Here is a 22,410-nt window from a genome sequence, read left to right on the forward strand (position 1 = left end):
TGCTAGAAGTGACTGATACTCAGAATTTTCTATGACTTATAATGATTTTTAAAAACACTACCTCCTTAAAAAGGGGGACAGGAAGGAGACAGGAGGAGGGAAGGGACTGAATGGGGTAAGTTTCATTAAATTAAGAGGTACCAAATACCTATGGTAATATAGGGGAAGAAGGGAGGAGATGAGAAACACCTGAATCTTCCTCTCATCAGACTTGGCTTAAAGTCAATTTACACACACTTAGTTAACTTAAAAAACATCTAACCTTTGAAGTATTAAAATGGGAAAAGGGGAGTGGGGAGGGAGAAAGGGAGGGGGAGGGGGAAAAGGTCAACTAACAAAAGGAAGGGAAGGGAAAAGGGAAAAAGTGAAAGGGGAGGGAGTGATATAATAGGGCAAACACACTGAAGGGGGTGATATTCAGGAACAAAATACTGGGAAATATGGATAAAGGGAGGGTAAAGGTGGGGAATACAAACAGAGGGAAGATAGCATGGAGGACAATAAAGAATAAATTATCATAACTTTGTATGTTAATGGGATGAAGTCTCCCTTAAAACATAAGCGAATAGCAGAGTGGATTAAAAACCAGAACCCTACAATATGATTTCTCTCTCAACACACTCAATTTGGATCAATGTACAATATGGAAACAAAATAAAGACTGACAGATTGCTTTTTTTGGCGGGGGAAAGGGTGGTAAGATTGGGAGAAAAACCATAAAACTCAAATAAAATCTTTCACAAAAAAAAACAATAAAAGGAAAGAGTTAGACTAAAAAAAAAAAGAATTCCAGTGGACCTTTGAGCAAATCTCTAATTTCCTTAGAGGCTTTATATTATAGATGGTTTGTAGTTAGTGTATTTTCCTGGGTTCATGTCATGAGCATGAATGTTTTCTTCTTTTTTTAAAATAATATTTTTAGTCTTATTTCCTGAATTGAGACTTGGTGCCAGGCCGAGATATTGCCCCTTTCCACATTTTTGAATTGGTTGATCAGGTTCTATTTGATCACAAAATATTTTTCCTTAGTTCCTTTTGGTCACTTAGTGTTTTTGAAGTTAATTTTGATTGCGTTTTATCATTTCCAGTCAGGTCATTATTGTTAGCTGTTATCTATCAAGAGTCCATATCTCTTGAGCTAAGTATTCACTTATTGCAGTTTTATATAGTCTTTTGTTTTCACCACGACTTTCTTGACAGAGGTACTAATGAGCTTTTTCCCAGTGGGACTCCTTTTTTTTTTTTTTTTAAAGAAAGTTTATTTATTTTGAGTTTTACAATTATTCCCCCATTCTTGCTTCCCTCCCCATACCCCCGACAGAAGGCATTCTGTTAGTGTTTACATTGTTTCCATGTTAGACATTGATCTCAGTTCAACGTGATGACAGAGAAATCATATCCTTAAGGAAGAAAAACAAAGTATGAGATAATAAAATTACATAATAATAATAATATAATATTTTTTTTCTAGTTTGTCAGTAATAATAGTCTTTGGTCTTTGTTCAAAGTCCAAAATTCTTTCTTTGGATATGGATGGTATTCTCCATTGCAGATAGCTCAAAATTGGTCCTGGTTGTTGCACTTAAAGCGATGAGAAAATCCATCAGGGTTGATCTTCAACTCCATGTTGCTATTAGGGTACACAATGTTTTTCTGGTTCTGCTCATCTTGCTCAGCATCAGTTCATGCAAATCTTTCCAGGCTTCCCTGAATTCCTATCCCTCCTGCTTTCTAATAGAACAATAATGTTCCATGAAATACATATACCAGTTTGTTAAGCCATTCCCGAATTGAAGGACATTCACTTAATTTCCAATTTTTTGTTACTATAAACAGGGCTGCTATGAATATTTTTGTACAAGTGATGCTTTTACCCTTTTGTTCTCATCTTTTCAGGGTATAGAACCAATAGTGGTATTATTGGGTCAGAAGTATGTAAATTTTTTTTGCCCTTTGGACAAAATCCCAAATTGCTCTCCAGAAAGGTTGAATGAAATCACAGCTCCACCAATGATGTATTAGTGTCCCAGATTTCCCACATCCCTTCCAACATTGATCATTTTCTTTTCTGGTCATATTGGCCAGTCTGAGAGGTGTGTGGTGGTATCTCAGAGATGTTTTAATTTGCATTTCTCTAATAAGTAATGATTTGGAGCAATTTTACTTATGACTATGGATTTCTTTGATTTCCTCATCTGTAAATTTCCTTTACATATCCTTTGACCATTTGTCAATTGGGGAATGACTTCTATGTTTGAAAATTTGACTCAGGTCTCTGTATATTTTAGAAATGAATCCTTTGTCAGAAATAGTACTTGCAAAAATTGTTACCCAATTTACTACATTTCTTTTGGTCTTGGTTACAGTGGTTTTATCTGTGCAAAAGCATTTTAATTTAATGTAATAAAAGTTAGCATTTATTTTGAATGATGTTCTCTATCTCTTCCTTGATCATAAACTGTTTCCCTTTCCATAGATCTGACAGGTAAACTATTTCTTGATCTTTTAGTTAGCTTATAAAATAGCTTTTTATGTCTAAATCTTGTATCCATTTGTATCTCGGTATAGGGTGTGAGGTGTTGGTCTAATCTAAGTTTCTTCCATACTAACTTCCAATTTTCCCAACAGTTTTTATCGGAGACAGTTTTTATCCCGATAACTGAATTCATTGGGTTTATCAAACAGTGGATTACTATTATCATTTCCTGCTATTGCACCTAGTCTATTCCACTGATGCATAAATCTATTTCTTATCCAATACCAGACAGTTTTGAGCATCAATGCTTTATAATATAATCTTAGATCTGGTAAGACTGAGCCACCTTCTTTTGCATATTTTCCATTGAATCCCTGAAAATTCTTGACTATTTATTTCTCCATATGAATTTACTTAAAACTTTTTCTAACTCTTTAAAGTAATGTTTTTGGAATTTTGATTGGTAGGGCACTAAACAGATGGTTTAGTTTTGGTAGAATAGTCATTTTTATTATAATAGCTCTCACTATCCATGAACAGTTGATGTTTGCCCAGGTACTTAAATCTGAATTTATTTGCATGAGAAAAGTTTTGTAATTGTTTTCACAAAGTTTGTGAGTGTGCCTTGGCAGGTAGACTCCCAGGTATTTTATTTTGTCTGAGGTTACTTTGAATGGGATTTCTCTTTCTATATCTTTCTACTGTATCTTGTTGGTCATATATCAAAATGTTGAGGGTTTATTTTATATCCTGTGACGTTGCTAAATTTGCTAATTATTTCTAGCAATTTTTAGATTCCTTTTTGGGATACTCTAGGTATACCATCATGTTGTCTGCAAAGTGTGAGAGTGTTGCCTCTTCCTTCCCTATTCTAATTCCTTCAATTTCTTTTTTCTTTTCTTATTGCTGAGGCTAACATTTCTAATATGATATTGGATAGTAGTGGTGATAATGGGCATCCTTGTTTCACCCCTGATTTTATTGGGAATGCCTCAAGCCTATCCCTGTTGCATATGATGCTTGTTGATGGTTTCAGATAGATACTGTTTTTTATTTTAAGGAACAAACCCTTTATTCCTACACTCTCTAGTGTTTTTAGTAGGAATGGGTGCTGCATTTTATCAAAAGCTTTTTCAGCATCTATTGATATGATCATATGATTTCTGATGTATTTGATTTTGATATAATTAATCTAACAATTCTCCTAATATTGAACCAACCCTGCAATCCTGAGATAATCCTACTTGATCATAATTTATTATCCTAGTGATAATTTGTTGTAATCTTCTTGCTAAGATTTTGTTTAAGATTTTTGCATCTATATTCTTCAGGGAGATAGGTCTATAAGTTTCCTTCCCTGTTTTAACTCTTCCTAGGTAAGGTATCAGCACCACATTGGTGTCATTGAAAAAGTTAGGCAGAATTCTGTCTTCACCTATTCTTCCAAAGAGTTTCTGTAGAATTGGAACTAATTCTTCCTTAAATGTTTGATAGAATCCACTTGTGAATCCATCTGGCTTTGGAGATTTTTTCTTAGGGAGTTCAATAATGGCTGGTTGAATTTCTTTTTCTGATATAGGGTTATTTTAAGTTTTATATTTATATTTATATTTTATGTTTATATTTAAGTTTTAAATTTCCTCTTCATTTAATCTGGGCAACTTATATTTTCATAAATATTTGTCCTTTTCAATTAGATTGTCAAATTTATTGGCATAGCATTTGGCAAAATAATTCCAAATTATTACTTTAATTTCTTTAACATTGGTGGTGAGCTCCCCTTTTTTTTCATTTATGATACTAGCAATTTGGTTTTCTTCTTTTCTTTATAATCAAACTGGCCAGAGGGAGGCCTATCAATTTTATTGGCTTTTTCATAAAACCTGTTCTTGGTTCAATATGTTATATTGTCTGTTTATTCCACTCCATTTTCCCATGACTGTGACAACCTTGATCAGGGCACAGGTCAGTATTTTTCTAACTATAGTTTTTTTTTTTTTTTTTTTTTTTTAATGAGGCTTGTCTTTGTAATCTCAGAAGTCTCCTTGATTAGTAGATAGGCATTATCACATTTTTTATTTTTTTTCTCTTCCTTTATCAAGATGCTGTATAATCCTTGGGGTTTTCCCTACTCCTGAGATATGTGGTTCTACACTCAAATTTTTGGTTCTACAAACAGGGTGCTGGATAGTCAGTCCTCTGGATACCCTCTTTGAAGTTTCCTTTGATTAAGGTTTTGGGTGAGGATCCATTCCTTTCTGGAACTTCCCCAGATAGGATTTTGCTAATTTTTTATCTTCTCTTGAAGTTTTTTTTTTTTTTTTTTATCAGACCACTAGATAGTCTCTTCAGTCCCTGGGTCTTAGTCATAACAATTTTAGGGGTATTCTGTTTCATGCCTGCTGAGGGTTTCTTTTGTGTTTACCTTTATTTATCCTGATTCCTCAGTGTCATTTGTAACTAGTAGCTCTGTTTTTTAGTTTTGGTCTTGGTATGGATGAATGTGCTATCTCAACTTTTTGTTTTTAACTTTTCATTGGGGAGGGGTCATTATTTTATCTGATTTTCAATAGATCATTATAGGAATAATATTGCAAGAATTAGGCGCTGTTGTGAACTATCAATTAACCATTTCAATGATGAAATTACTTATCTATTGTCATTTGAAAAAATTGTTCCAGATCACTATTAATTAGAGAAATACAAATTGAGAAAATGCTAAGGTATCATCACTCACCTATCAAATTGGCTAATATGACAAAAAAAATAAATGATAAATCTTGGAGGGGATGTGGGAAAACTGGGACACTAATGCACTACTGGCTGATGGTGAACTGAGCCAAGTACTTTGGAGAATTTGGAACCATGCCCCAGGGGCTATAGAACTGTGCATACTCTGATCCAGGCATACTGGTTCTGTACCTCAAAGAGATCATAGAAAAGAAAAATTCCTATATGTACAAAATATTTATGAAATATTTTTTTCTTTTTCTAGTGGCTAAAAATTATAAATCAGGAAAATGTCCAACAATTGGGGAATGGCTGAACAAGTTGTGGTATATGAATATCATGGAATATTATTATTCTATAAGAAATGACAAACAGGTGGATTTCAGAAAAATGCAGAAAGATTTACTTGAACTGATGTTAAGTGAAGTGAGACACATTATGTACATTAATCATGACATTGTTTACATTAATAACAACAATATGTGATGTTCAACTACTTCTCAGCAATTCAGTTATCAAAGTTAATTCTAAAAGACTTGTGATGAAAAATGCCATCCATCACTAGAGAAGTATGTAATATAAATGAAGAACAAAGCACACAATTTTCATTTTTTAAATTTGTCTTTTGTTTTTCTCTCCCTCATGGTTTTTACCCCTTTTATTCTGATTCTCCTTTTACAACAAAGGAGCAGTAGTAAGATCAATTTGACTCCATTAAATAGTTTTGAGTAGATCTTAATATATATTAAATTTGGACAAAAGAAGTTATGAAGGGATTAAATACTCAATAGAGCAATTAGAATTGTATAAAGAAGATGGTGATATTCTAGAATCTAGAGTAATTCTGAGCAAATTATAGGTCATAATATAGACAAGCATCTTCTAAGAATGTCTTTTTATACATTTCAATTAATAAAACTTTATTTTAAAAGATAAAAATTATTCTAACTGCACAAAAGCAACTTGTTAAAGCATTCTCTCTAGGGTTATAGAGAATCACAAAGTTCTAAACATATTGCATGTTTATGGAATATTGTAAAGAATGATGTGTAATGTAATCTTAGGGAGAGAACCAGAAAATTTTAGAGAAATAAATGCTGAAAACTGTATTTACATATAATTGGAAAAAATAAATGAATAAAAGCTGAAAAAATATGCTTCTCTACTGGAAGTTTTTTTTACTTATCGAGTTTTCCTTCTGTAACATGCTTCCAACTATGATTCTGTAGGCCACGGGTCAGAATACCATAATCTTAAAGAGATCATTCTTACCTTTTAAAAATAAAGTTTTATTCACTGAAAAACAGAAAAACCACATTCTTAGGTTATGATCTATATTAGGACCTTCTGTAATTTGCCCAGAATTTATCTAGGTTCATCTTCTTTGTATAATTATAATTATTCTGTTGAGTTTTTAATTTCTTCATAACCTTCTTTTTAAAGTTTTTTTTGTATATTAAAATCATCCCAAACTTGAGTAATGGAGTCAAAAAATGACTTCAGTTTTGCCCCTCTTACATAAGTAACTCTAGCTCCCAGGGCCATTAATTTGCATCTGCTGTCCCCATGCCTGTAATGTACTTCAGTCTTACTTCCACATTTCAGAATTTTATATTTGATTTAAGTCTTTGCTCAAGAATCCACTTTTGTTGTATCTCCCTCCCAATTCACCTTCTACTCATTGTGAATATATTGTCTCTTCTAAGGAAATGCAAATCCCTTAAGAACAAATGAGGTTTTAATTTTATCTTTGTACATCTAACACCTAGAACAGTGCTTGGTACATAGTAAGTACTTAGTAGATTGTTGCTTTTATTGTTGTCCTTTATAATCAAAGACCATGACTTCATATGAATGGTGATTTGAAATACAAATTATGTTGAGTATGAGGGAACTGTTTTGCAAACACAGCCTTCTCATTGCCTTTTCCAGTATCATTATCACCCCTTTACCTCTTTTAGTACATTAGAGACATTATGTCTGGTGATGGTCTGGATGCTGTGGGAGTCCTTGTGGCAACATAGCATCTCAGCCACCCCAGGCAGAACATTAGTATTTTGAATTTGAAGGAATAAATTTGTGACAACATGGTATAGCTAAGTTCCTTAAATATTTGTTGCTTAATTGACAGCACAGTGCTCTTGCTCTGCACAGAGTATGTAAACTTATTGCATGTTTATAAGTTTATATTGCATGTTTATATAAGTTCTATATAACATTTGAAGTTGTTAAAAATTTTAAGAAGCATTATTCATTAAAATCTTTATTTTCCACTGATGTCTTCCATTTGAAAAATTTCATTCCTAACTAACTTTGAGATTCTTTGTTGCTATCATCATTGTATTACATACATTATATTTTTCTGCACAATAATATGGTTAAACTAATGAATCAAAATCTCAGAGATCTCTGTATATGGTGGAGATCTTTATTAGTTTATTTTTTAGGGTGTGTAATAAGTTGTAAGTTCATGAATTCCATCCTAGAGTATTCAGGTTCTTATGCTGGTCGTAATGATGAAAGCCTATTTTTGACTAAGAAAAATGATTGAATATTTTTTTTAACAAATCAACTAATGCATATTAATAAAACACCAGCTATGTGCCAAAGGGAAGTAATCACAGAAATCCCAACTTTCTAGAACTCACATAATAGGTCACACAAGCACACATATACTAAAATATATAAATTATATATACATATGTATATATGTTCTTGTTGTTTGGTCTTTTTCAGACTTGTCTAAATTTTGGGCATCCCATTTAGGATTTTCATGGCAGGAATAGTGGAATGGTTTGTTATTTCCATCTCCAACTCCTTTCACAGATGAAGAACTGAGGCAAACAGCATTAAACATTTGTCCAGAATGACACAATTAGTATGTGTCTGTGACCTGATTTAAGCTCACCATGATGATGTTTACTGACACTATGACTGGCTCACATGCATTTGCACACACACACACACACACACACACACACACACACACACACAGTATAAAATTGCCAAAAATCTAAGTGCATATATGTTTACATATATATATATATATATATGTATGTATGTATGTATTCAAGGTAGTTATATAGTAGTGCTGGGAAAGAGGATACTAGTAGTACTAGATCAGGAAATTTTTGTGCAAAAGATTTCTGTCAAAGGCAAAGATTGTGGAATGTAAAGATAAAGGAATAAAAAGAAATCTAGATTGACCAGTTTACTTTATAAGTGTATACTTAGTGCTTGCCATGGTAACTAGGATATAGTAAGTGCTTAATAAATACTTTTTGAGAGTATTGAGAGTATTTTAATTGAAATTAATTAATTTAATTCATTTTTGTTCAAACTATAAAATTGGAAAGATTATGCAAATTATTTTTAAAAATCAATTAAACAAAAAATTATCAGTTTTCATTTTCCATTGCTTAGAGTCTCTCATACTCATAAAGCTACAAAATCTTTTTGTATATCAATTTCTTAAAATATAATCCAAGAAAGATTATTTCCTTACTTTTACCAACCCAATGTGAAGATTAATGAGGCAACACATATGAAAATACTTCAGAGTCTATAGAAGAAAAATTTCTGTGATATTTTGTAGATCTAAGGTTACTGTTGTTATAGCTAATCTAAATATATATGAAATTTTGTTTACTTTCCTCCTAGTCAAATTCCCAAAAACAATAGATTTAGCTTATCTTTAGTGATGTATTAAAAATTGCACTGTATCTGAAATCAAGAGATCTAGATTTAAATGTTCATTATAATACTTAATAATTTTGCAACCCTTGACATTTTTTAAACCAATCAATCCTATTTCCTTAACTGTAAAATGAGGATAATGATAATTATACTATTTTACAGAATCATTTTAAGGAAAATTCCTTATAAACACAATGTAAGATACAGCCATTAGTTATTTGCAACAGAGGTGTGAACAACTAAACCTACTGCTACATTTCATTGGACAATACTTCTGAGTGCAACCTGGTTCAAATTTAAATGTAATTGAGTTAAAATATAACAAAATGGGGTGGCTAGGTGGTGCAGGATAGAGCACCAGCCCTGAAATCAGGAGTACCTGAGTTCAAAGCCTGCCTCAGATACTTAATATTACCTAGCTGTGTAGCCTTGGGCAAGCCACTTAAACCCATTGCCTTGCAAAATAATCCTAAAAACTAAAATAAATAAAATAAAACAAAATACAACAAAATAAGTATAATTACCATAGAACATAGATAACACCAATATGTAGTTTTCTAAGTCAAAATGTGGTCGGCTTATGCTAACCTACATAAGGTTGATTGGTATTGTTTATATTTTAGCTTTGCCATCATTGAATTATGAATTTTATGACTGTTCAACTGGAGCACTGCTGTCATGACACAGATATAACCTTCCTTAAACCTTGAGAGGATAGTGACAAATATGTTGACTGAGCACAATGTTTCTGGGTTCAAATTGTGATTATTTTTAGTGTTATACCTTTGGCAAATCCCTTATTCTTCCTGAATATTCTCATTTTTAAAAATAAGATTTTAGTCTAGACAGATTCTGAAAGCCCAAATACCCTAGAGAATGACCCTATGGTTGTGATACTAATTCAGAAGTATATTTAGTTGTTTATTAACCAAGAGGACCTCTACCATGCCACCTATCTTGTGACTTTGTCAGTTTCATTCTTGTACTTGTTTGAAATGATTCTTCCTAAGATAATAGTCTCATTGTGAACCCCTAAGTGATGCTCATGTTGAAAATATTTAGATTTTTTCCCTTCATTGCCAATTCTATACTTCTATGACCATGTTAATCAATCTGGATTAACTTTTTGCTAGGCAGGTTCTTAATCCAAACATTTGTCTCTTATTTCACTGAAAAAATTGAGATTACTTTCAAAAGAGTTGTCTTATCTACTCCTCATCACTCAGCAAACTTCTGCCCTTACATCCTTTTCCAACTTTGACTCACTAAAAGAGGTAAACCTTTTCTTGTCAGAATATACTTATTTCATCATTTCTTTTGTAGCATATTATGCCATGTCCAGTTCTGATTCATATCTTATCACTAGACCTAGATGACTCTGAAAGAGAAAGTTAGACTGGTGAGAATAATTTCATATTGCTCCCCATAATTACTGGATAGTTCATAACTTTACCAACAGTAAATTGACATTGCAGTTTTTCCACATACTCCCCAAGATTTATTTCCCTTTTTTGACGTATTTGTGAATCTGATATGTGCTACCACCTCAGAGTTGTTTCTCATTTCTCTAATAATGGTGACAGAGGATTTCTTTTCTTTTGGCTATATATAGTTTTAATTTCTTTATGAAAAACCCACTTGTTCATATAATTTGACCATTTGTTAATTAAAGAATCACACTAATTCTTATAAACTTGACACAGCTCTCCATATTTTTGAGATATGAGGATGTTATCAAAAACACTGGATTTAAAATTATTTCCTAGATTTCTGCTTGCCTTCTAAGTTTGGGTTCTTTGGTTTTGTTAGTGTAACCCCTTTTTAATTTAATGTAATCAAAAATATCTTTTCTTGCATTTTATAATATTTTTGGTATCTTGCTTTCTCAAAATGCCTTTGGTTCTCCATGGATCCAACAGAAAAAAAAAATTATTCCTTCCTCCCCTAATTGCTTTATGAATTCCCTTTATGTCTAAATAATGTATCTGCTTTGATTTAAACTTAGTATACAAGAGTTATCAGTCTTTGCCTAGTGGCCGTTATAGTATTTTATAGCTTTCCAACTACTTTTTGCCAAAAAGTAAGTTCTTATACCAGAAGAGGTTTAGGTTTATCAATAGTTATTTGCTATTATGTCTTGTGTAGCTTACCTATTCCACTGATCCACCACTTTACTTCTTACTAAATGCTAGAGTTTGGATGATTGCCACTTTATAATATAGTTTTAGATCTGTCATGCCTAGGTCATATTCCTTGGCATGTTTTTCTAAATCCCTTGATATTATTGATCTTTTCTTCCAGATGAATTTATGTTTACTTTTAAAAAAAGTTATTTATTTTTCCAATTACCTGGAAAGATAATTTTCAACAATCATTTTTGTTAGGTTTTGAGTTTTGCATTTCTCTCCCTCCCTCCCCACCCTCTTCTCTCCGCCTGACAGAAAATAATCTAATATAGGTTATAAATCTATAACTATGTTAAACATATAACTATATTAATCATGTTATGAAAGAAAATCAAATAAAAAAGGAATACAAACAATGAAAAGGAAAAAGCATAATACATACATTTTTTAAATGGAAAATAGAAAACTTTGGCTTACATTCAGATTCTATAGTTCCTTATCTGCATGTGGATTTGATTATTATTTCTGCAGAGTAAAGCAGGCCCAACATAGTTGATCATCACACTATGTTTCTGTTTCAGTATGCAATGTTCTTCTGGTTCTACTCACTTCACTCAACATCAGTCCATGCATTTTCCCCCCATTTTTCCCCCTTCTTCCATGATTTCTTAAAGAACAATAGTATTCCATTGTATTTGTATAGCACAATTGTTCAGTTAGTACTCATTTTCCAATTCTTTGCTACCAGGAAAATAAGTGCTATACATATTTTTGTATGTGACAGTTTTTTACTATATTTCGTGAAATCTTTGGTACATAGTATTGGTATTTTTTGCTCAAAAGTCTGCAGTTTTATTGCTCTTTAGACAAAGTTTTAAATTGCTTTCTAGAAAGGCTGAATTAGTTCACAACTCCACCAAGAATACCTAGAAATCCATTCTCCTCATATACCCTCCAACTTTGATCATTTTTTCCTTTTTTTGTCATGTTGATCAATTTGATATGTTAGAGTGGTACTTCAGAATTTTTTAAAATTTTCATTTCTCCAATCACTAATGATAAGGAACATTTTTCTTATGATTAAAGATAGCTTTACTTTCTTTATCTAAGGACTACCTATTCCTAGCTTTTGACCATTTATCAGAACACCAGCTGTAAAAGTTGCTTCCCAACTTACTGAATATCTTTTAATCTTGTTTGCTCATTTTTACATCAGCTTTTCAATTTAATGTAATCAAAATTTCCATTTTGCATTTTATAATGTTCTCTATCTCTTCTTTTGTCTTAAATTGCCACTCTTTCCAAAGATCTGACAGATAAACTCTTCCTTGTTCTCCTAATTGGCTCATGATATCAGTTTTTAGGTCTAAATTCTGTACTCATTTTGACATTATATTGTTACAAGTTGTGAGCTATCTTCTAGGTTTCCCAGAAATTTTTAATAAAGAGTGAGATCTTATTCCAGAAGCTGGAGTCTTTGGATGTCTTAAACAGATTACTATAGTCATTTACTAATGTTTCTTTTGTACTTAATCGGTTGCATTGATCCACTACCATTCTTTTTCTTGACCAGCAATAAACAGTTTTTATAACTGATGCTTTCAATTGAGTTCCTAACCCAGGGACAAAGTCCTCTAAGAATCTGAACACCAAAGGTCTGTGAACCAGCCCCTCCCCCAACACAAGATCCTAGGGAAAGGCCAAAAATGAAGAATGACCAGTGAAAAGCTGGATCCATTGAATATTACCTTGAAGATAAGGATACCACCTCAGGCAGAGATGGAGTTTCAGAGGAGAATATAAATTGGTCTTGAGTCCAGGAAGACTTCTTAGAAGAAATTATATAGTAGTTTAAAATGGATATATTGGAAAAAGAATTGTGAGAGAAAATTAACAAGAGAAAATTAACATCGTACAACAAGAAAACAAATCCTTTGAAAACACTATTAGGCAAGTGGAAAAAGATAAAAACTCCTTCAACAGTAGAACTGACCACTTGGAAAAGGAGATGCAAAAGATAAATGAAGAAAATTCTTCTCTAAAAAATAAAATTGGAATCTGTGGAAACTAATGACTTCATGAGACACTAAGATCTGTTAAACAAAATTTGAAAAGTGAAAAAAGTAAGAAAATGTAAAATATCTCATTGGCAAAACAACTGACCTGGAATATAGATTCAGGAGAGGCAACTGAAGAATCATAGGACTACTTGAAAAACCTTGTAAAAGAAAACCTGGACTTCATACTTCCAGATACAGCAAAGGAGAACTACTATGATATTCCGAAATGAGAAGGCAAAATAGTTATTGAAAGAATACAACAATCCCCTCCTGAAAGAGATCCCCAAAATGAAAATAGCAAGGAATACCACCAAACCCCACAAATATCATATCAATGAAAAAATACTGCAGTTGACCAGGAAGAAACATTTGAAATACCCAGGAACCACAGTCAGGATCACACAGAAAGTGGCTCCAATAACATTAACAAATCAAAGAGGGGGTGGCTAGGTTGCGCAATGGATGGAGCACTGGCCCTGAAGTCAGGAGGACCTGAGTTCATTTTTGGCCCAGACACTTAATGATTGACTAGCTGTGTGACCTTGGGCAAGCAAAAACCTAAAAAAAAGAATCAAAGAGTCTAGAATATGATATCCTAGAGAGCAAGGAAGCTTGGATTGCAGCTTTGTATTCATTATCCACCAAAACTGATTCTTCTCATTCCAGGAGGAGAAATGAACATATAACAAAAATAGGAGACTTTCAACTTTTCCTGATGAAAAGATCAGAGATAAACAGAAAATTTAGTCTTTAAACAGGAGACTCAATAGATAGATGAAAAGTTAAACAGGGAAAAGAAAAAGCAAAGTGATATCCAATAAGATTAAATTGGTTATATCCCCACCTCATAACTCTTGAAAATTATAATTCTATTAGAGGGAATGTACTTAGCTAGAAGTAATGGACACTCCGGACTTATCTGTGACTCTGAGAGAAAGATTTAAAAATCATAACTCTTTAAAAAGGGGGGGCAGAAAAGAGACAGGAGGATGGAGGAGATTGAATGGGGTAAATTACATTAAAGGAAGAGGTGCAAAGAACCTGTTACAATAGAGGGGAAAATGGGGGTGGCAAGAATCACCTGAATCTTAATCTCATCAGATTTGGCTCAAAGAGGGATCAACACAGATGACTTTAGAAAGTTATCTTACCTTTTAAGTATTAAGAAAGGAAAGGGGGGAGAGTAGGAAAGGAGGAAATGACAGGAGAGGAAGGAGAAGGGGTAAAGGGAAAGGGGAAAGAAAAGGGGGGGTGTATATAAAGGACTAAACACACTGAAGGAAATGGTATTCAGAGACAGCATACTGTTAAGGTGATAAATGGGGAAAAGTACAAATGGAGAGAAGTTAGCATAGAAGGGAATAAAAAGTTAATTATAACTTTGAATGTGATGAACCCTTTCATAAAACAGAAGTGGATAGTAGAGTGTATGAAAAACAAAAATCCTATATTATACTGCTTATAAGAAATGCATTTGAAGCGGAGAGATACATAGAAACTAAAGGTAAAAGGCTGGAGCAGAATATCATTTGTTTCAATTGAGGTGGAAAAGGCAGGAATAGCAGTCCTTATCTTAGACAAAGCAGATAATAAAATAGACCTCATTAAGGAAGGAAAATATATCCTCCTAAAAAAGTACCATAGACAATAAAGAAAATTAATACTAAATTAATATGCCCCAAGCAGTATAGTATCTAAGTTCTTAGAGGAGAAGCTGAATGAATTACATTAAGACATAGACAGCAAAACTCAGTTGCTGGGAGACTTCAACCTTCCTCTCTCAGAATTAGATAAATCTATTCATAAAATAAACAAAAAGAAAGTTAAGGAGGTAAATAGAATGTTTGAAAACTTAGATATGATAGATCTTTGGAGAAAATTGAATGGAAATAGAAAGGAAGATACCATGTGGTACAAGATACCTACACAAAAACTGACCATGTACTAGGGCATAAAAATCTCATAATCAAATGCAGAAAGGCAGAGCTATTGAATGTATCCTTTTCAGTCCAAATAGCAATGAAAATCACATGCAATAAAGGGCCATGGAGAGATAGATCCCAAATTAATTGGAAACTTATAGTCTAATTCTAACGAATGAGTGGAACAAATACCAAATCATAGAAGGAATTAATGATTTCATCCAAAACAAGGACAGTAACAAGATGACATACCACACCTTATGAGAAGCAGCCGAAGTAGCATTTATTAGGGAATATATTATATCTCTAAATGCTTATATGAATAAAATAGAAAAAGAGGAAATCAATGAAATGAACATGCAAGTAAAAGTGCTAGATAAAGTACAAAATAAAAATACACAATGAAATACCAAATTAGAAATTCTGAAAATTAAAAGAAAAATCAATCAAATTGAAAGCAAGAAAGCTATTTATGGAAAAACTAATAAAATAAATAAACCTTTGATTAATTTCATTGAAAAAAGAAAAAATGGGGAGGCTAGGTGGTGTAGTGGATAACGCACTGGCCTTCGAGTTAGGAGTATCTGAATTCAAATCCGATCTCAGACACTTAATAATTACCTAGCTGTGTGGCCTTGGGCAAGCCACTTAACCCCATTTACCTTGCAAAAACCTAAAAAAAAGAAAAAAGAAAAAACAACTTACTATTGTCAAAAATGAAAAAGATGAATTCTCTACCAATGAGGAGGAAATTCAAGTAATAATTCAGATCTATTTTGCCCAATTCTATGACAATGTATTTGAAAATCAACTGAAATGGATTAATATTTATAAAAATATAACTTTCCTAGGTTAAAACAAGGCAGTTTAGCTTTACCAAATCTAAAGTTATATTATTAAAGTATTAGATATCAAAACTGTCTGGTACCAACTACAAATACAGTAGTGGATCAATAGAATAGTTTAGGTGCAATAGAGACAGCAGGGAATGATTATAGTATTCTAGTATTTGATAAGTACATAAATACATAAATAACCCTATCTCAGAAAAAGAAATACAAAAATCTATCAGTAAACTCCATAAGAAAAAATCTCCAGGGCCATAAGGATTCACAAGTGAATTCTATCAAACATTCAAGGAACAATTGGTTCCAATTCTATGATAAACTATTTGGAAAAATAGGTGAAGTTGGAACTCTTCCTTCTATGATACTAATATGGTACTGATGCCTAAACTAGGAAGAGTTAAAATAGAGAAAGAACATTAGGACTCTCCCTAACTAGTATGAATGCAGAAATCTAAAATAAAATATTAGCAAAGCAATTATAGCAAGTTTTCACTAGGGTAATGTACTATGACCAAGAAGATTTTTTTTCCAGGAATGTAGGATTGATTCAATATTAGGAAAAGTGTTAGCATAATTGATTATATCAATAGCAATTCTAAAAGAAATCATATGATTATCTCAATAGATGCTGAAAAAGCCTTTCCTGCTAAAAACACTAGAAAGCATAGGAATAAATGGATTATTCTTTAAAAAGATAAACAGTATCTATCTGAAACTATCAACAAGCATTATATGCCATGGGGATAAGCTAGAAACATTCCCAATAAGATCACAGGTATAACAAGGACACCCGTTCTCACCACTATCATATTGTATTAGAAAGGTTAACTTTAGTAATAAAAATAGAAAAAAGGAATTGAAGGAATTAGAAACGGGAATAAAGAATCAAAATTCTGAGGCTTTGCAGATAATATTATGGTATACTTAGAGAACTCTAAAAAAACCTTAAAAAATGACTGTTAACAATTAGCAACTTTAACAGTCTCAGGATATAAAGTAAACCCAGAAAGATTCTCAGCATTTCTATAAATTACTAACAACATATAGTATCAAGAGATAGAAAGAAATTCCTTTTAAACTAACTTCATATAAACTAACTTCATATGTATATATAATACAAAATACTTGGGAATCTACCTGCTAAGGTAGACTCAGAAACTATGAAAACAACTATAATACACTTTTCCCACAAATAAAATCAAATCTGAATGACTGGGCAAATATCAACTGGTAATGAATAGGATGAGTTAATATAGTAAAAATGATAATTCTACTTAAATTGAACTACTTATTTAGTGCTGGACCAATTAAACTTCCAAAAAATTACTTTCGTGAGCTATAAAAAATAATAATTAAGTTCATATGGAGGAAAAAAGTCAAGAATATCAAAGGATTTAATGGGAAAAATGTAAAAGAAGGCAGTTTAGCTTTACCAAATCTAAAGTTATATTATTAAAATATTAGATATCAAAACTGTCTGGTACCAACTACAAATACAGTAGTGGATCAATAGAATAGTTTAGGTGCAATAGAGACAGCAGGGAATGATTATAGTATTCTAGTATTTGATAAACCCAAAGAGTACAAATTCTGGGATAAAAACTCACTCTTCCATTAAAACTACTGGGAAAATTGGAAGATAATGTGGTAGGAATTAGGATTAGATCAACATCTCAAACTGTATAGCAAGAAAAGATCAAAATGGCATTATTTAAACATAAAAGACAATATTCTAAGCAAATTAGGCGAATAAGTTTACCTCTCAGATCTATGGAAAAGGTTTCAGTTTATGACCATGGAAGAGACAGAGAACACTATAAAAAACAAATTGGATAATTTTGATTGCACTAAATTTAAAAGATTTTGTATAAACAAAACCACTGTAATCAAGATAAAAAGAAATGTAGTAAAAAGGGAAACAATTTTGACAGCTAGTGATTATGACAAAGGAATCATTTCTAAAATATATAGAGAACTGAGTCAAATTTATAAAAAAAAGACAAGTCATTGCCCAATTGACAAATGTTCAATGACAAATGTTACCAGGATGTGATTTTGGATAATAGAAAATTTAGTTAACAAATAATATTCCTTTGATTTTTTGAGACAATGCAAAGGTAATTTTCAGATAAGGAAATAAAGATTTCTATAAGTATATGAAAAATTTATCTAAATCAGTATTGATTAGATACATTCAAATTAAAGGATCTCTGAGGTATCTGCTCACACCTCACAGATTGATCAATATGACCAGAAAGGATAATGACCAATGTGGGAGGGGATGTCGGATATCTGGGACAATAATGCATTGTGGTGTAGTTGTGAATAGATCCAACCTTTCTGGAGAGCAATTTGGCACTATGCCCAAGGAGCAATAAAAATGTGTATACCCTTTTATCCAACAATTCCACTACTGGATCTATATCTTGAAGAGATCATGAAAAAGAATAAAAACCGCACTTGTACAAAACTATTCATAGAAATTTTACTTTTAGGGGCAAAAAATTGAAAATTGAGGGGATGTTTGAGCAAATTAGGGAATGGCTGAACAAATTAAATTGTGCTATGTGTGACGTATGCTATGTGTTACAATACTTTTGTTCTATAAGAAATCATGAGGGATAGGATTTAAGAAAAATTGGAAAGACTTGCATGAATTGGTGCTGAGTGACATGAACAGAACCAGAAGAACATCACACACCTTAATAACAACATCAGGTGACGATCAACCTTTATGGACTTGCTTACTCCATCAATGTAATAAAATAATAAGAGACAATTTTAGGGAATCCATGATGGAGAATACTCTGAATCCAGAGAATGAAGTGTGAAGTTTAAACAAAGACCAAAGATTATTATCTTCAATTTCTACAAAATGTTCTGATGTATTACATAATTTTACTATCTCTCATGTTTTCTTTCTACCTTATGGATCTGGTTTTCCTCTCATCACATTCAATTTTGTTCTATGCACAGCATGGAAACAAATGTAAAGAGTTTATCAGATTGCTTTCTGTTGGGGGAGGAAGGGAGGGAGGGGCAAAAAATTGTAAAATTAAAAATCTAGCAAAAATGATTGGTAGAAACTACCTTTGCATGTAATTGGAAAACAAATAAAATATTTATATAATTTAAAAAGGGAATGAAGAACAAGAACTAACCATCAATCTGAAATAAAATTGAAAATCATTTTTCTTTTTTTTTCTTTTTTTTTTAGGTTTTTTTTTTTTGCAAGGCAAATGGGGTTAAATGGTTTGACCAAGGCCACACAGCTAGGTAATTATTAAGTGCCTGAGACTGGATATGAACCCAGGTACTCCTGACTCCAGGGTCAGTGCTTTATCCACTGCGCCACCTAGCCGCCCCTGAAAATAATTTTTCAAGGGAATAATTGATAAACATAACAAATGATAGTAAGAGAACTGATTTCACATGGCTTCTGGTCTGAGCATCAGATAACATTTAAACCACAGGAAATATTTGTCAAGACCATTTAATTCTGATCTAAAATAGCTCTGATCCTCTGATGTTGAAATTTCAGATATAGTCTGTCTTCTATGTTGCTGGTAATTTTATGTAGGACCTGAAAGAGATACCCCTCTATACATTTTTTTCCTGAAGACTAACACTTGAGAAGTTGCTTAAAATATCTCATGAAATGCAACTGCTGCTTTAATACTGATAATAAATGGACATTCCAAATGGACTGAAACCAATATAAAATTAAAGAATTAGGACAGGAATTCTACTGTGTTTGCTCAATCTAGTGTGTTATCATCTATAGGGGATTTATATTATACTGAGGACAAGTTTAGTGACTTGCTAAATAATTTCTGAAGTTCCAAAATAATACAGTCATGTCTGGCATGAAGGTAATGGGAAGACAAGTACTACACAAGCAAAGGGTATGGAGGTAAATGGCACAGAAAGAGCAGGGGTAGTGAGGTCAATGGCGAGGGGACAGGAGTAGGATGGTGAAGTAAGGCAAGCAAGAAGGAAGAGAATGGGGACTATCCTAGAGATTAACTCATGTAACTCTACTTTAAAGTTAGAAGCAACATGGGCAAGATGGAGAAGAGAGTGACTCTTATATGTGCTTGTTCATTAAAATATCTAAATCATCTCAAAATTCTTAGTGAAACTGTAAATTTAAATATCCACATTATCTCAAATTATCAGCATTTGATACTTTTGCTATTCTTTACTAGCCTTTGAACTTCTGCTGTTCTTACTATCAATGTCTAGTACTTATCTTAATTAACCAAGAAAGGTTAAGTGATTTCCTTAATATCAAAAGAGGCAACAAATATCAGATATGAATTTTCCTCTAAACCCAGTATTTCTATCATTATTCCATGCAGTCCCAGTCACCCTAATATAAGGAAAAACATGAAAAGTGATGTGGTTGTAGATGATGCAAGTTTGGCAGGTGGTAGAAAAGGTATGTGTTGGATTATAGCCTCAGAAGTCAAATCTAGAATGATGAGTTGAATCTAGCAAGTTGTCATTTAAAGGAAATAAATATGAATTCACTTGTATTAAAAGCAATCAGCTTCATAGTACAAGCATAATACTTCCTGGGATAATAAGTTTGTCTCCTGGCAAATAAAATGTGCTTTTTAACCAAGTAACATTACTTGGCAAACAAGAGTCCTTGCCTTCATTTCATTTAGAATACTTACATAATAAAGAGTTGCTTCAATCAGTCAGACTGACCTTTTGGTTCATTCTGAAACAATGTCATATAAATATTGTCTGTTTTTGTTTTCCAATCACAGACTCTCTTTGGTTGGGGTGATGGCAAAGCATGAGCATCATTATTTTGAGGTTAACATCCCAGTTTCATTTGTTCTAGGCACATGCTAATTTCTTTTGTCTTTTGTCTTCTGGTTCCCTGGGCCTAAAATTAATGTTTATTGCTATCTTACTATCTTCTAGGATTTCAGGACTTCATTAGAGATTTTTTTTGTTTAGGTTTTTTTTTTTTTTTTTGCAAGGCAAATGGCATTAAGTGGTTTGCCCAAGGACACACAGCTAGGTAATTATTATGTATCTGAGGCCAGATTTGAACTCAGGTACTCCTCACTCCAGGGCCTGTACTCTATCCACTGTGCCACTTAGCCGTCCCTCATAAGACATTTTCTTAACCAGAGCATTCAGAAGTTATTTCTCCTATCTTCTAATTAATATAACCGTTTTATCTGTATGACTCATTTTGTATTTTGTGTTATCCCTACACTATTTCTGCATTTGAATCCCCCTACAACATTTTTGAACAGACCACCATGGTTGTCACATAATAAATGCTTATTTCTTTTCATTTATTCCTTCATTCAGCAGTACCAAAAGGATATTGGGATACTATGTCTTTTTCATTTATTAAAATTATTCCAGTACCTAGTCATTTAATTTGAGAATTAGACCTGGAATTGTCAAACTTCTCATTAGGAAATTCCCTCTAGCAATGTAGATCAGCACTTACTGTAACTTATAGTTTTAGAGTGGAAGGTTAAGTGACTTGTCAAAGGTCAAACAACCAGTGTCTGAGAGAAGCAGCATTAAGTCCAGATTTTCCTAATTCGAAGTCTGCCCACCATTGTGTGCACTGCTTCAAACATACAGAAGGTTAGTAGATATTTGTTGCAATTGCATGAGTAGCTTTTGTAGGATGTGAAGGTAAAGCTCATTCTAGTGCAACTGGTACTTACGTTTTTTGATAGAAATAAAGAGAATAGTAAATAATTCTTTAAGGAAATGAGTCTGTGTGTGTGTGTGTGTGTGTGTGTGTGTGTGTGTGTGTGTGTGTGTGTGTGCTTTTGGAAGTAACAAAGGCTAAAATGTAAGTTTTTTTTTTTTTCCCTTTGCAAATAAACTTACTGGCTATGAGAGTGATTTCTGACTGGAGATCAAAGAATGGTCAAGGAGCTGTAAAATGGAAAAGGTTCAGATCACTAAGGAGAAATTGTTCTTGGTGATTTTGGGTTTTGTATCCTATGGATTTGATAGGTTTTTATCATTAATGAAGCAGCACCTGACCTGGTGTCCTGCTCTTCCTGGGGTCAGAGGGGGAGTTTCAAGAGTATTCTTTGAGCTGCAACAATGCACTTATGCAGTATTATATTTCTTCTTTCAATTTAAAGAATGTTTAAATGAAGAAAATACTTTCCAAAGTCTTTTCTAGTTCAGAAATATTACACTTTTTAGTAAGAATCATTGGTTTCATTTTATTGAAAATTTGAACATAGATGACTTGTTATATTTTTGAATTTCAAATTTGAGAGGACATAGAAAAAAGAGCACCCCCTCCACACCCAAACTCTCTCTGTCTCTGTCTCTGTCTCTGTCTCTGTCTCTCTCTCTCTCTCTCTCTCTCTCTCTCTCTCACACACACACACACACACACACACACACACACACACATAAAATTTCTTTGCAAATATAGGTGGATATATTTGGGGAGGGAGAGGAAAGTGGAGGCTTTCCTATGTGGAATCTTTTCTATCTTCTTTTAAAAAAAATAAAGCAATGGGGTTAAGTGACTTGTCCAATGTC

This window comes from Macrotis lagotis, chromosome X (genome assembly GCF_037893015.1).
Source record: "Macrotis lagotis isolate mMagLag1 chromosome X, bilby.v1.9.chrom.fasta, whole genome shotgun sequence".
NCBI classification, from domain to species: Eukaryota; Metazoa; Chordata; class Mammalia; order Peramelemorphia; family Peramelidae; genus Macrotis; species Macrotis lagotis.